This window comes from Benincasa hispida, chromosome 6, assembly GCF_009727055.1.
Source record: "Benincasa hispida cultivar B227 chromosome 6, ASM972705v1, whole genome shotgun sequence".
In the NCBI taxonomy this organism is placed as follows: domain Eukaryota; kingdom Viridiplantae; phylum Streptophyta; class Magnoliopsida; order Cucurbitales; family Cucurbitaceae; genus Benincasa; species Benincasa hispida.
The window spans coordinates 22,574,883-22,587,740 of NC_052354.1; the positions used below are offsets into that span (position 1 = coordinate 22,574,883).

The 12,858-nt window shown below is 41.2% G+C and overlaps 1 pseudogene; it reads right to left on the reverse strand.

Moving 5' to 3' along the window:
- Positions 1-4,095: 4,095 nt before the first annotated feature.
- Positions 4,096-12,858, reverse strand: part of LOC120079159 — a 21,071-nt pseudogene continuing 12,308 nt past the window's right edge.

Consider the following 12,858-nt stretch of genomic DNA (forward strand, 5'->3'; position numbering starts at 1 on the left):
GATAAAGGAATCTTTAGCTTATGCTTGAGGACAAGCATTGTTTAAGTTTGGGGGTGTGATAACGGGTAGAAATGCACGTTATCATAGTGCTAAGTTCTTAAACAATATTGGATTGCGTTGATGAAATATGTTAACTTGCGTCCATTAAGCATCAATTTCATAATATTACGGTCGCATGCATTTAGCGCATTAGAACAGTTGATCTTTGTATTTTTGTGCAGAATATGCGTTAATGCAATGCAAGAATTGTGATCATAGGAAATCATTGGTCGAGCGCAACTTTACCGCAAGGCTTTGCGTTGATCGTGCTCGCAAAAATTCGCCCAAGAAGGATCGCCATAACTTGGTCAGCGCAACATGGTGGGCGCATCTGGGTGAAAGGCCAAGTAAGCACGATGGGACAGAAAACTGATGACAGTCAAATCCAAAATAAGTTGATAGGCGATGACGGTCACAAAATACATTCAGTTTTTTCGGTGATAATTATTTGGCGCATCAGTCAGGAATTAAAGTTGTCCCATCTGTACAATCAGGAGAGAGAAGCCGCCTTTAACCATGGATGCTCTATAAATACCAAGGGCATTCTTCAGAGAAGGGGTTCACGAGTTCAGCAGTTAAAGATTTTATACTTCAGTTCGCACGTCTTTGTTCTTAGTTTTCTTTCATTTTAACGTGGACGCGAGGGAAGAGGTTGTGCCAACAAATCGTTCCGGTAAACTGGGGAGAGCGTCAGAAGCTTCAAGGACAGAGAGAGGGCCGACGCCTGCGAAAGCGGGAACATCTTTAGAACATAATAGAGATTTCAGTGTAAAATCCTCGGTCAGTAAGGAATTGCTACCAGACTCTCTACCTTTAACTACCATTGTCATTTTGTACTCAACTCATTTAGAAGAATGAAATTTCTTTCTCTATATCTATTCACTCTCTGTTATTCACGCATGAGTAGCTAAATCAGTTGAATGGGTTGAGAAGCATTTAGCTAGCACAACTAGGAAATTTTCATTCTTGCGATTATCTGGTAATGTATGCTTCATTTGTCCATTAGAGATACACGAGAGGGTAATCTAAGGACAGGATCTAGATTTGAGAAAGTCAAGTTGGAATCTAAGCTCGGAAGAACCAGATTAGAACACATAATCAAGAGATAGGAACTTAAGAATGAGCACTATTGGTTATCAATGCATCGCATGCATCCTAGAGATAGGATATGATTGTCTGCGGTCACAGTGCTTTCATGCATTTTGCATCATCGCATAGGACAAGAGTAGAGACTTAGGGATAAGCTCTATGGACACTTTTACATTCAACACATGCGTCCTAGACTTAGGAGCATCAGATTTACATTGGAAAATGAGTCGCTGTGCATGGTTGTAACATGATCGCATAGTTTGACGCATTCCCAAATAATGCTAGCTAAAGATCTTCTCAACCCGTTCATCGCACTCTCATTGCATCTATCACACAATTGCCTTTTCTCAAATCTGCCGCCTTTATTTATTTCTTTTACATCAACGCAAACAACAAACCCAACACTTTATTTATTTATCCAGTTACTGCAAATCTCTTCATAAAAATTACCAATGCAAACTGTTTTCACAAGTCTCTGTGTTCGACCTTAGATTTACTAGGAAACTCAGAAGAATTTACACTTTGATTCTGCTAGGAAAACTTGAGTGCACAACGCAATTTCATCAACGCATATCATCCACTTTTCCACTTCATAAGACGCAAACATCAAAAGGCTAGAGGAAATGATCCTTTTTCGTCGCCGCATTGAGTTTGCGGTAGTCCATGCAGATCCGCTAGCCAGTGACGGTCCTCATTGGTACTAATTCACTATTAGCATTTGGGACTACTGTCATTTCTCCTTTCTTTGGCACACATTGCACGGGGCTGAGTCATGTGCTGTCGTCGATTGGATAAATAATACCTGCATCCAACCATTTGATTATCTCCTTTTTCACAACCTTTTTCATCGCAGGGTTTAGTCTGCGTTGAGGCTCTATCGACCCTTTTTGGTTTTCTTCGAGACGTATCTTGTCCATACAATATGCGGGGCTGCTTCCTCTTATGTCTGCTAGCGTCCATCCTATTGCTTTTATATACTTCTTCAGGATGCTCAGCAACGCATTCTCTTGTTCTTCTTGAAGCGCAAAGGAAATTATTACTGGCCGAGTTTCATTTTGCCCCAAGAAAACATACTTCAGGTGGCTTGGCAAGGTTTTCAATTCCACTCTGGGTGGTTGTTCCAAGGATGGTTATTATGCTTTTCTCTCTTCATTCAACGTCAGTTTTTCTTCTTTGGTTGTTGTTTCCACGATTGCATTGCAGGTTACCATGAATGCAGTCGCATCCTTTGTTTCATCTTCATCTTCAAACTTTTCTTCTTTATTACAACTGGGTTCATTGTCGGAATCTGTTAGGTCTTGTTCTTCCTGATACTTCATGGCCTTAATAATGTCAAACCTGAGCTTCCTTCCATTCACACTCAGCGTGATCTCTCTCTTATACACATCAATCTGAGCGCGACCAGTGGATAAAAATGGTCGTCCCAAAATGATGGGTACATCTTTGTCCGCTTCATAATTGAGAATGATGAAGTCTATCGGTAAAATAAACTTGTCAATTGAGACCAGGACATCTTTCACCTTCCCCTCTAGATGAATTAGGGACCTATTCGCCAACTGGAGTCACCGTCGTGGGTGCCAGTTGCCCCACATTCAACTGTTTAAAAATTGAAAGGGGCATTAAGTTGATGTTGGCCCCGAGATCGCAAAGTGCTTGACCTATATATATCTCGCCAATTGAGCAGGGTATCGTGAAACTTCCGAGGTCGTGCATTTTCGATGGAATAATGGTGTTTGACTTTTGTGTTAACGCCACCGTTGTGAACTTCTCTGTGCTTCTCTTCTTTGTCACCATGCCCTTAAAAAACTTTGCATATTCTGGCATTTGTTCAATCGCTTCAGTGAAAAGGATGTTGATATGTAACAGTTTCAACATGTCCATGAAGCGATGATACTGTACTTCATCATTTTTCTTCTTCTTAAGTTTATGAGGAAATGGTGGCAGGGTTATTTTCACGGTTCCTTATTCCATGGGCTTAGAAGTGGATGCAACTTCTGGTTCCATCGTCTCCTGTTCTTCTTGTTCCTCTTGTGTCAACGGGGTCTAGGGTTCCATCGCAACTGGAGCAGTCCTATTCGGCTCCGTCTTCTCTTCCACTATTTTTTTTTCGCTTCACAAAGTAACAACTTGACATTGCTCCTTTCCCGTGTTCCTTGAGTTGCGTGGAAGCTCAGTTGAACTCGGTAATGCCCCTTGCGGTCTACTTTTGAGCTCGCCCGCAATCTTTCCTATCTGAATTTCGAGATTGCGGATTGAAGTCACTGATTCTCGAGTACTGTTTCATTCTTCTCAATATACTGCTTTAGTAAGCACTCCAGAGATGAAGATTGCGGCGCCTGTGAGCTGCTAGCTTGATTTTGCGATTGACTGTTTGTTCGCGGGAAAAATCCTAGCGGCCTTTTTTTTTGCGCCATCGGTTGATAATTTTGTTGTTGACTATGCAAACTTGGGATGGTTTCTCCTCCTTGGGTTGTAAGTGTTTGAGAAGGTATTGTTCTTTACGAAGCTAGATTGCGGATTCCTCGGACACTCTTCCATCAGATGGGCTTCTCCACAAGTGGCACAACTTGTGCTCGTCTAATCGATTGCGTTGACCTGCTCTCTATACGTTCTCGGGCTATTGATTGCGATGCCTTGTACTAGATTCATCATCGAATTCATTTGATTTTGTAGGGACGCGATGGCCCCATTACTTGCATCACCTTCTCTAATTCTAAGTTGTCGATCGCTTTCCCTCTGTCTTCGTGATTCTTTGAAATGCGATCAAGAATATTTTTAGCCTTGCCATACGTTTTGTCAAGCAGACCTCCAGCTGCTGCAGCATTGGCAGCCGTCTGCGATGCAAGGTTCAAACCGTGATAAAAAATTTCCATTTGGAGACAATCGGGTAAGCCATTGTGCAGACAATCTCGCAGCAATCTCTTAAACCTCGCCATGGCGTCACTAAGCGATTCATCAATATCCTGTTCAAAATTTGTAATCAACTTCCTTCTTCTTGCGTTCTCTGTCGGGCGGAAGTACTTCTTCATGAACTTTTCCAGTACTTGTTCCCAAGACATAATCTCCCCTGGTTCGAGAGAATAGGCCCAAATCCTTGCTTGGTCACACAGCGAAAATGGGAACAACGTTAGTCAAACCTCCTCAGCTGAGATGTTTTGGAACACAAACGTATTGTAGATTTCAATAAAACTCTAGAGGTGGGCGTGCGGATCCTCACCACGCCTTTTGCCAAACTGTCCGGCAGTCTGAATCACCTGCAACATAACCGACTTCATCTTGAACCTCGATCCGTTCAGGGGCGGCCTCATGATTCCTGTGGAGAAATAATAGAGGTTGGGCGACGCATAGTCCCATATCGACCTATTGCGGTCGTTTGCTAGGAGAATGGGGTTTGCCATGATATTATTTGCGATGGAGAGATTCCCCGCATGCGGTCGTCTTTGCGATAGCCCAGTTTCCGCGTATGCGTCCGCTTCCTGTGTTAGCTACAAAGATAGACAATTGAACACATAATAACGCATAATAGTGGGTTAGCCAAGATTCTTAATGCCGAGCGATGCAAACTCGTTTTCTCATGAGTTCCTAACATAATCGCCGCATATTCCACTTAACAAACCTCATAATTCTAAATAAAAGGCATGACGTGCATTTCTGTCCGTCATCAATGGACGATCATTAATTCTTCTGTCTGATGCGCTGGTTAGTGGTCACCGAAAAGTTGAATGTACTTGCTACAGTGTGTCGTTAACGACTTGTCAACTAAATTCGGTTTCGACCGTCATCAACTTTCCATCCCATTATGATTTATTATGCTTTCACCTTGATGCGCCGTCTTTATGCGGCCACCTTCTTGAGCAAATTTTCATGAGCGCATACGATCGCATGACTTTGCAGTCGCAATCTTCCAATGCGCTCAGGCGACAAATTCCTTGGATCGAAATTTGCTTTGCGCCAACACATTTTCCTGCACAAAATAAGTAAATCAGTTGCTTTAATGCGATGGGCGCATGCGATCGCAACATAATCAACTTAATGCTTTTGGACACGATTTTGCATATTTTTATCGTCACATACCCACATTGTTTTATATCTTTGCGATGTAATAACGTGCATTTCTGCCCGTTATCAATCATTCATGTGGAGTCTGAAGGAACTCTTATTCAAGAGTACCTACGAGCGGAAGCGGATCTTTCCAATTCATTGTGACAGAATTACCACATATACATTCAAACATATTAATATGCATTCATAATGCTAAAGATATCAAAAAATCATACCAGATGAAAATTTCTTCTTCATAGCGAGTCTAAAACCCAACCGTCTACCTCGAACAATCACCATTCGAAAAGAAGGAAATGGAGATGACACCACCACTCAGAGCCCTCAGTATTCTTGGATTGAGAATCCAAAGGGTGGGTTTTGTTTGGATTTGGTAGAAGGAAAGAGGAAGAGAGACCGTACACAATGATCAAGCAAGTGGGAGATGAGGTCGTCTATCATATAGACAAGATGCTTGATCGTTTAGGTGAAGTATACGATCGTATTGGAAAAAGTAAGCGATTGTCTAAACGATCGTGTAGGAAAGTGTAAACGATCGTCTAAACGATCAAGTAGGAAAAAAGGTGAGCGATCGTCTAAACGATTGTGTAGGAAAAAACTAAGCGATCGTCTATACGATCTTTTAGTAAATATTGGGAGCTAAACGATCGTTTAGGAAAAGGTAAATGATTGTTCAGTTATTAGTGCGCAAAGGTGGAGTCGGTAAGCAATCGCTTAGCAATATCATATATGTAAGCGATCATGCAGGCACTATCATATAAGCACTGATTTTCTAAGCGATGACACTCTATTTAACACAATGTTCGCGCATCTCATGCTTAACACACTGTCAGCTATTTATACATCTCAAAGTGATCTTTCAATACATTAATCTGTTATTTAGAACAGAAGAGACGCCGTCCCTTTTCCTTTATAATCGTCTAATGAATCTGACCTCATCATATTCATAACATATAAATTAATATCATATATTAATTATAATATTTTCCTCTACTAGATATAAATCATATTTATATCCAATTTCCTCCATATTAATGTATCTCATACATAAAGTTAATTATATCATATTTAATTAACTCGTTCAATTATATCATATATAATCGACTCCCTCTTGTCAATTTGAACATTTCAAACTAACCCAAAAACATACTCTCAACTTGTATCCAAGCTACCAAGGGGACCTTATGGACCTATGGCTTGAAGCTCCAACGGTACTTGAATAGCTGACTAAACTTTTTAGCCATGAGACCCACCATCCGTTAACTGTCAGAAATTCCACTAAAGACCGACAGTTGAAGTCTTCTTGCCATGGATATATTTCTATGTCCATTGGATATAACCAATCATCAGTATGTTGACCCTTCACAGATGCTCGTAATTACAGCAGACCAATTTATTGTTTTACCCTTGTAAATATTCCTCCGTAAGTACCACTGATTTCTCTAATGAACAATACAACATAGTCCTACTATGTGTGAACACCTCTCGGGCCATGAGAAGGTGTGTGGCGCCACATCGTTCAAGTCCTGAGATCAGCCTTTAAGAGAGCAATCTATCTACTTACCCTTACTTTGGGGAAGGAGTGAACTCCATCTGGTGAAGCTGAGTTCCCAACTCCTAAATCAGACGAATCCCCAAAATGGTAGGTTTGAGTTAGTGCTCTGGCCACTCACACCTATGCAAATCAAATGACCGCCCTCAATTGCAGAAGTTCCCAACTCACTTAAGATTGAGGTCATGTTACCTATGGTCATCCTAGTGAAGTGAAGTCTCAGTCATGAACAGAGTTATATGACAAGACATTAACACTTCGAGATTAGGTCTTATACAAACTCTTTGTATTGAACGCCCCTGCTCGCATGTCCAGTACACAAATGATCAGGATCAGACCATCTGTAATAAGTCACAACATTTGTAACAATTCCACAAAGCGGGCCGCATCCGTAGTGTTACCAGGATAAGGTTTCCCTCCTACTAATGACGAGCAGAAATGTACGTCATTATAAGCCTTTTATTTAGAATTATGAAGGCTGTTAAGTAGAATATGCGGCGATTATACTAATAATTCATGAGAAAACTAGCTTGTGTCGTTAGCATTAAGAATCTCGGCTAACCCACTTTTATGCGTTATTCTGCATTCAAAATTTTTTTTTTGTAGCAAACGTAGGAATCGATCGAATGCGCGGAAGCCAGGCTATCGTGAAGACGATCACATGCGGTGATTGCATACATCAGTCGTATGGATGTTGCGGCTATCGAGCGAATGCGGTCATCGCAGGGAGATTGCAGCTACAGAGGAATAACCATAATAGAAGGGTGATCGCAAGGTTGGTGGAATGCAAGCATGAACGCATACATGGGATCATAAAAAAGATGATGTTGACATTTTACCTACCACGCCGTGAGTGGCAGAGATTCAGAAAAGGACCATCGCGTCGCGAGTGTCAGATTCAGAGCAGATCCATTAATGCTGTCGGCGATCAAGCTCTATAAATAGAAGCCTTCGAGCACAATTTCAATCGTCCAGATTTCTACCTTCAGGTGGATCCTTATGATCCAGATGAAAGCGTGAGGAGATATTCTTGAGAGTTCTTCATCCCTTCAACCATTCCGAGTGACGACCGAAGCCTTCATCAGAACTAGATCTCGAGAGAGTCTATTCCACCGCCCATCCATGGCACCACCGACAACCTTGACACACATCTGAACATTGCTTCCATTTGACCCTCTATATCTCTTTTATCTTTGTATTGTATTACATTGTGGCTTAAGAGATTAATACATTTTGTGATCAATGCATTTCTATATTTTCCTTCGATTCCGTCTCCATCTTCATTTACTTAGCATCCTTTACTTTCATTGCATCACTAAGTAAGACTGCTAAAGTATCACATACTTAATCATGCGACATAGACATATGAAGCATGTAGCAAACCACCGAGAGGTGTCAGCAGCGACCAACTGCCCGGGAAATAATGCGATGAAATAATGGTGTAGAATGCGATGGTGGAATGCGTTGTGCATGCAAGTTTTCTTAGCAAGATCAAAGTATAAACCGTATTAAGTTGCCTGATAAGCCCAGAGTCGAACACAGGGGCTAAGGAAACGATATGCGACGGTAATTTTAGATCTCTTTGCGGTGACAAAAGAAACAATGCGTTGGTTGGTATGTTGTTTAAGGTATGAAGTCTATGCGGCAGAATTGAGAAAAAAAGTTAATAACACGAAAGTACAATGATATGCAAGGGAACGGGTTGAGAGGGGATTTAGCTAACGCTTCCTAAGAATGCGTTCATGTTATGCAATCATGCTACACACATACTACAGAAAGTCATCTCTCAATGAAATGCTATAGCTCTAGTCTTAGAACGCATGCGATGTATGCAATGATGTCTATAGGACTTATGTTTAAGCCTCTATTCTTGTCTATGCGATGATGAATGACACACACATACACAAGGCGACTGCAAACTACCATAACCTATTTCTAGGGTGCATGCGATGCATGTTGGCAAACAGAGCTTATCTCTAAGTCTCTATCTCTTGCTTATGCAGATCTAATCTTGCTTTCTCAAGTCTAGATTCTTACCTAGCTCTCTCAAGTCTTAGGTTCTTTCTTTAAACTCTCTCTCGAGTAGCTCTAAAGGGGCGATGGACGCAACATAAGACAAGATGATCGCATGTAATGAAGATCCTAGGTCATGTTAGCTAAGTACTTCTCAATCCATTCGAAAGTTTAGTTACTCATGTGTATTGTAAAGAGAGTAAGCAGATGTAGAAATGCAGGTTTCATTCTACAAATGATATCGTAATACAGAATGACAATATGAAATAAAGATAAGGAGTCTGGTAGAAATTTCTTGCTTCCCAAGGCTTTTACACTGTTTTTCTCTACTATGCTCAAAGAATATTCTTGCTTTCGCAAGAGTCGGCCCTCTCTCTGTCTTCCATGCTCCCTAGCACTCTCTCGAGCTGACCAGGATGATATTCTGGCGTCTTCTCTCTTCTCTCGCCTCCGCCTTCTAAGTATAAGGAAACTATGAACAAAGGCTAACTATCTTCTATATGGCTCAGCTAGAAGAGAAAACTGAACTCCTTTAACGAAGGTGGCCTTCGGTATTTATAGAGCTTCAGGGCGAAGAGCTTTTTCTCTCAAATGATTGCACTGATGGCATGTCATTAATTCGCTGTCTGATGCACCGAATAATTTGTACCGAAAAGTTGAATGTACTTGTTATAGTGTGTTGTTAACGGCTCTTCAACTTAATTCGGTATTGATCGTCATCGGCTTTCTATCCCATCGTGATTTATTAAGCTTTCACCTTGATGCGCTGGCTCTGCAGCCACCTTCTTGAGCAAATTTTCACGAATGCAAACAATCACATAACCTTGCGGTCGCAATCTCTTAATGCGCTCGAATGCTAATTTCCTTGGATGACAATTCCGCCTTACACCAACGTATTTTCTGCACAAAATACACAAGTTAGTTGCTTTAATGCGATGGACGCATGCGATCGCAATATCCTAATTTCCTTGGACGCAATTTTATATATTTTTACCATCGCAATCCTTCATTGTGTTCTATCTTTGCATTGTAATAACATGCATTTATGCCCGTTATTAGTAAGTAGTTGATCACATTAAGCAACGTAAGCAAGTGTTCACTAAAGATAGGAATAATCTTACATCAACCATGTTTTATGAGCTTGTCTTATGAGCGCATCATTCATCATTTAGGCATACTTGGGAAAGTAGTCTAAAAATCAAATCTAGATTCGGGAGAGCAGATTGGATCGCATAAGCAAGAATGGGGACTTAGGAATAAGCTACATTTGCTACGACACAACGTATGCATCCTTTAAGTAGGATATGGTGGTATGCGATCATCTTGCTTATGTGTGAGAGCACGTGAGCGAGAATAGAGACTTAGAAATAAGGCCTCTTGACACTATCACATATACATCGCATGCATCTTCGTCAAATGTGTATAGCATGATCAGCTTGCATTGGCTAGGGTTACCCTTGTGGTCAAGCTTAGTGTTGCAGTGAAGACATCCTCGCCATTTTATCTATTTTTCCATGCATTTTACTACGCGTTAATAGTTGTCGTGTCTCCATCTCTCACAGTCATACTTCCACTGCTTAATTTGTTAGTTAGGAGTAGGAGTAGTGCTTAGCCCATAACCTTCAACATTCTTTATTCTTCGCCGCAAACATACTACTGCATAACATTTAGCTACAAGTCCCTGAGTTCGACCTCGGATCACCCGAAAAACTTGTGATCTCGTTATACTTGGCGAGAACACAAGAAAACTTGTGATAGGAATGCATGGTCATTGCATACGAGATTAACGCATACTTTCCATTCCAACGCATGACTACCGACGCATGAGAACATACGCATAATCTAAGACATGCATCATATATGCTTCCAAATTTTTATCATCACCTACATCCATATATTACAGACTATTTTGGTTGTCATTTAAGACATGATATACTTGTATGTCATTACATACATGCTTAAGTTACATAAAGACAACTAGGGATATTAAGTTTATTGGTTTGTGGAAAAACATCTAAATGTGCAAAGTCAAGAGGTGAAGTAAATATCATATATATTATACATCACAAGTGTTTGTACAAAGTTGTTTACAAACTACAGGAGATGAGACTCTAGGGCACAAATCCCAAAAATCTCCCACTTATCCTAAAGCGAAGTGGGGAGTACAAGTAAACAGGTACAAAACAATAAATTAGGGCATAAAAACCCAGTGCAACAAAATTTCCCACTTGCCCTAGTCCAGCCGCTGGCGGTCCCGTAGACCCATGCTCTGAAGGTGACCCTTAAACATTGTAGCAGTGAGAGCCTTCGTAAATGGATCAGCAACGTTTTGCTCCAAGGTGATATTTGTGAGGATCACGTCTCCTTGATGCACTATCTCGCGGATCAGATGATACTTCCGCTCTATGTGTTTGTTGTGCCTATGACTCCTAGACTCCTTGGAGTTCGCCACAACACCACTATTGTTACAATAGAGGGTGATGGGTCTAGACATATTTAACAACTTCGACCTATTCAAGAACTTTCTAAGCTAGACGGCTTCTTTAGCAGCTTCACAAGCCGCTACGTACTCTGCCTCATCGTGGAGTCGGTGATGCACCTCTACTTAGTGCTCCACCACACTACAGCTCCTCCATTAAGAGTAAATATCTGACCCTGAAGTAGACTTTCGAGAGTCCTTATCAGTCTGAAAATCAGAATTCGTGTATCCAGTAAGGATCAAATCCCTAGACCAATACACGAGCATGTAGTCCCTCGTTCTTCAAAAGATACTTGAGGATATTCTTAACTGCGGTCCAGTGTCCCTAGCCTGGGTTAGACTGATACCTACTAACTATTCCCACAGCATAGCAGATGTCTGACCTAGTGCAGAGCATCACATACATTAAACTGTTAACGACAGATGCATATGGGACCCGTCTCATGTCCTAAACCTCTTGAGGCGTCTTAGGACACGTCCTTAGACAAAGTGACTCCATGCCTGAATGGTAGTAGGTCCTTTTTGGTAGTTTTGCATCGAGTACTTGAGCAAGATTTGTCAAACGATGCCTGAGACAGCACTAGCACTTTGTTCTTACGATCCCAAAAGATCTATATACCTAGAACAAATCAAGCCTCTCCCAAATCTTTCATTTGGATTTGGGTCGCTAGTCAGTTTTTAACTGCAGTCAGTAGACCTACATCATTCCCAATGAGTAGTATATCGTCTACATACAATACTAAGAAAGCTACTGAACTGTTGACTATTTTCTTTTAAACACAAGGTTCATCAACATTTTGGTCAAAGCCATACGATTTGATCGCATCATTAAACCGAATATTCCAAGATTGAGATGCCTGCTTCAGCCCGTAAATAGATCGATTCAGTTTGAAAACTTTTTGCTCTTGACCTTGGGCAATGAATCCTTCGGGTTGTACCATGTAAATGGTCTCCTCAAGATTGCCATTCAAAAAATCCGTCTTGACGTCCATTTGCCAAATCTCATAATTATAATAAGCTGCAATGGACAGGAGGATGCAGATTGACTTTAACATGGAAATAAGTGAGAAAGTCTCTTCATAGTCGGCTCCCTCCACCTGGGTATAACCCTTTGCCACAAGTCGAGCCTTGAAGGTTTGCACCTTCCCATTAGTACCCCGTTTGCACTTTTAGATCCATTTATAACCTATAGATCTTACCCCATTAGGCTGATCTACAAGATCCCATACCGAGTTAAAGTACATCGACTCCATCTCGAGATTCATAGCTTTGACCCATTCATCCCGGTCAACATCCTCCATTGCCTTTTTATAGGATAACGGATCCTCAACGTCGCCATCTGTCACTATAGCTAGGATTTTCATGAAACCCAGATAGCGATCAGATAAGTTCGTAACCTTCCCACTGAGTCGAGGTTCCCTCAACTCCTGAGGTGGAACTGACCTACCAGATGAACTATCATCAACAATTCTGGTTGATGAAGCAGGTCCTTCAAAACTCTTGTTGAAGTTTTACTAGTTTCTTTGGAAAGATCACTTAACACGACTTTACTACGTGGACTGTGCTCCCTGATATGATCCTTCTCCAGGAAAGTAGCATTCGTGGAAACAAACACCTTATTTTCGGA